Source organism: Atta colombica, unplaced genomic scaffold (genome assembly GCF_001594045.1).
Source record: "Atta colombica isolate Treedump-2 unplaced genomic scaffold, Acol1.0 scaffold115, whole genome shotgun sequence".
NCBI lineage: Eukaryota > Metazoa > Arthropoda > Insecta > Hymenoptera > Formicidae > Atta > Atta colombica.
In genome coordinates this window covers 29,614-33,598 of record NW_017259201.1, presented here as the reverse complement: position 1 = coordinate 33,598, position 3,985 = coordinate 29,614, and the positions used below count along the sequence as shown (strand labels likewise).

The 3,985-nt window shown below is 38.7% G+C and overlaps 1 long non-coding RNA gene across 1 annotated transcript in view; it reads right to left on the bottom strand.

The window, feature by feature from the left end:
- The window catches only part of LOC108694113, a 2,873-nt gene extending 2,774 nt beyond the window's left edge, over positions 1–99 (bottom strand). Inside the window, exon 1 of the long non-coding RNA XR_001932066.1 lies at positions 10–99. This is a non-coding gene — a long non-coding RNA (uncharacterized LOC108694113). The remainder of the gene's footprint in view (positions 1–9) is intronic.
- Between the last annotated feature and the right edge of the window lie 3,886 nt (positions 100–3,985).

Below are 3,985 nucleotides of genomic sequence, written 5' to 3'. Positions count from 1 at the left end.
ATAATTTACAACATAACTTTATTATATTTCAATTAATAATTAATGATCTTGAATAAGTTTATGTTTTGAAAACATATTATAGAAATTTAAAATTTCTATTAATTTATTATTATATACCAATATTATTTTTATTTTTACTAATTATCCTAATTTCACCCAACTTCGCATCATATATTTTTATTTATCTATTTTAACTATAGATTAATTTTACAATAACAATATCATATATAAATATAACATAACTCAAACTTCTTTATTACCCTCTCAACTTATCTCAATTTTCTCAAATAATTCAATTTACATTAACCTACACCCTAACTTTTATCATATAATATAAATACATCATTTTAATTTTTAATTTTCCTTATTTCCCAAAATAATCTTTCAATCAAAAATACTAACCCCGATATTCAGTAATACTTAAATTAATATATATACACACACACACACACACATACACACACACACACACACACACACACACACACATTTAATTAATCTCTTCAATTACTACTTCTAAAATACCGTTATATTATTTTTATTCTTTCTCCTATCCCCAACTTACTAAATCCCTTCCTACATAAATACAAATATAAACTTGAATATCAAAATATAAATCATAAAATTTAAAATAAAAGGTAAAATAACCTTTCAACCCAAATATATTAACTCATCGCATTCGTGGTAATACCCCATATTAAATTAATTAAAAATAACCCCATATAAAATTAATTAAAAAATACTATCAAATTAATATATAACCACAATCATTATAATCCAATTAAATTAGTAAATATTTCCACTATTAAATACATAAAAAAAATAATCATATCATACTCAGCTATAAAAATCAAAGTAAAAACCCTTCTAAAATCCTTAACTTATTAAATCCTGGAACTAATTCTGACTCACTCTCAACAAAATCTATCGGCCTACGTTCAATTCCGCTAACACTCTTACAAAAAATATCAAAAATAATGAGCTTAACATTAACCCATACCATATATACACTTGCCATTTCATAAAATCCAAAAAAGAATATCTTTACCTTAAAATAATCAACAACAAACAAATTATAATTACACTAATCTCAAATGATGAAGTTTGTCAAATAGTTTGCTCGCACAGCCCCAATTAAAGAATATATAGAATTAGAATATCACTCTATAAATATAAATATATAACCTATAATTGTTAAAATAATAATTAAAATTAATAAAGAATAATTAATAAATATTAGTAATATATCCTTTCGGTCCAGATATTGCCTCTAAACGGAAAAACCTGTCTCTTTAGTCTCATATAAAGCAGATAAATCGTAAATCCCGCCATTATGGGTTCAGATATGGTCGGTAAATCCGGTCACTTGCGGCACTTGCCCAGATATGGCAATTAAATACTAAATATGGCCACTCTCGGCTCAGATATGTCCTCTAAATCCGGCAACTATCGAGCCAGATAGGGCATCTTACGGTAAAACCGAACACTTTCAGCCAATATAAGGTAGCTAAACGCTAAATACAGCCACTTACGGCCCACGTGTGACCTCTAAACGGTAAATTACGCCATTTTCGGCCCAGATTTGGCCTCTAAACGATAAATCCGGTCACTTTCGGCCCAGATGTGACCTCTAAATTGTACATCCGGCAACCATTGGACCAGATTAGGTCTCTAAACGGTAAACCCGGTTACTTTCGGACAGTATATATCTTCTAGACGGTAAATCCGGCCACTTTTGGCCCATACATGGCAGCTAAACGGTAAATACCGCCATATTCGGTCCAGACTTGGCATCTATACGGTAAATCCAGCCACTTTCTGCCTAGATATGGCGTCTAATCGATAAACCCGGCCACTTTCGGCCTATATATTTCATCTAAACGATAAATCCGGCAACTTTCAGCACAGATATGGTCTCTAAATGGTAAATCCCGCCATATTCGGCCAATACTTTGTCTCTAAACGATAAACCCGGCCACTTTCCGCTCAGGTATGTCACCTAAATGGTAAATCAGGCCACTTTCGGACCAGAAATGGCCTCTATACGATAAATTCGTCCACTTCCGACCCAGACATATCCTCTAAACGGTTATTCCGGCCGCTTTCGACCCAGATGTGTCCTCTAAACGGTAAATCGGACCATTTTCCGAATAGATGTGGACTCTAAACGGTAAACCCCGGATTTACCATTTAAAGTCTATGTCACGCCGAAAGTGGTCGCATTTACAGTTTATAGGCTATATTTGTCAGAAAATTATCAGATTTACCGTTTAGAGGCCATATCACACCAAAAGTGGCTGGATCTATCGTTTAAAGGCCATACCTGGACCGATAGTGGATTTACCGTTTAGAAGGCATATCGGGTCCGACAGTGGATGGATTTACAGTTTAGAGGACATATCTGGGTCGAAAGTGGACAGATTTACCGTTTAGAGGCTATTCCTGGGCCGAAAGTGACAGGATTGACAGTTTAGATGCCATATTTGGGTCGATATTGGACGGATTTACCGTTTAAAGATCACATCTGGGCCGAAAGTGGCAGAGTTTACTATTTAGAGGACATATATAGGCAGAAAGTGGTCGGACTTACAGTGTAGATGCCATATTTGGGCCGAATGTGGCTGAGTTTACCGTTTAGCTGCCATATATGGGCCGAAAATGTCCTGATTTAACGTTTAGAAGGAATATCTGAGATGAAAGTTATTGGGTTTACCCGTTTAGAGGCCAGATCTAGACTGATAGTGGCTGGATTTACCATTTAGAAGCCATATCAGAGCCTAAAGTGGCGGTATTTACCGTTTAGAGGACATATCTGGGTCGAAAGTGGTCGGATTTAATGTTTAAATGCCATATCTGGCCCAAAGTGAACGGATTTACAATTTAAAGCCGTATACTTGGACCGAAAGTGGCCGAATTTATTGTTTCGAACACATATCTGGGGAGAATGTGGCCGGATTTATCGTTTTAGGATTACATCTGGATCGAAAGGGTCCGGATTTAACGTTTAGAGGCCATATCTGGGTCGAAAGTGGCAGGATTTTCCATTTAGAATTCATAACTGGGATGAAAGGGCGGATTTACCGTTTAGAAGTCGTATCTGTTCCGAAAGTGGACGGATTTACTGTTTAGAGACCATATATGGGTCAAGGGTGGCCAGATTTATCCCCGGCCCACGTTGGTGTCCGAACAACCCCCCAAGATGCCACCCGCGGCCCGCAGGCCATTGGAAGTGACCAAATGTGCCCCCGAAAGTCCACCCCCGAAGACCAGGCTCCAGGTGGGGGGACTTTCCCATAGGCCCCCGGGGCTTCCCGGAATTACCCCCGAGAGGACTCCTCCTCCGCCCAGACCCATAGGTATGACCGGATTTACCTCCAGGTCGCAGGGTGTGGCCGGACTTACACACGTAGGCAATCCCCGGTCACCAGGTCCACGGGTGTAGTTGGATTTACTCCCGAGAGATTACCCTCAACCCTAGTTCTCCGGGAATGGCCGGACTTACATCCTGGCTCCCGGGTGTGGCCGGACTTCCAGCCGAGCGGCCATCCCCGCCGCCAAGGCCTCTGTGATTGCATAATTTATCCCCATGTCCCCAAGTATGGCAGACCATACCCCGAGAAGCCAACCCCGCCCCCCATGGTCCGGGGTGTTGCCGGACTTAACCCCAGGCCCACGGGGGTAGCTGAATTTACCCCCGACAGATCACCACCAAAATCTACACCTCGGGAGGTGATGGATTTATCCCCAGACCTCCGCGGGTGGAACCCTAGGTAAAAAAAGTAATATGGATAAAATAGTTCATTTTTATTTACTTCAACTAGAAGGTTAGATATCCAATGATATTATTAACAATAATATACCTCTTATTTGGTTTTAGTTAAGATTGAAGATGTAAAGGAAGAGATTGGAAGGAAAGGGAATATGGGAATATACAAATTAAGTATGATTAATGATAGGATAAATAATAGTATTTTGAAGGTTAATG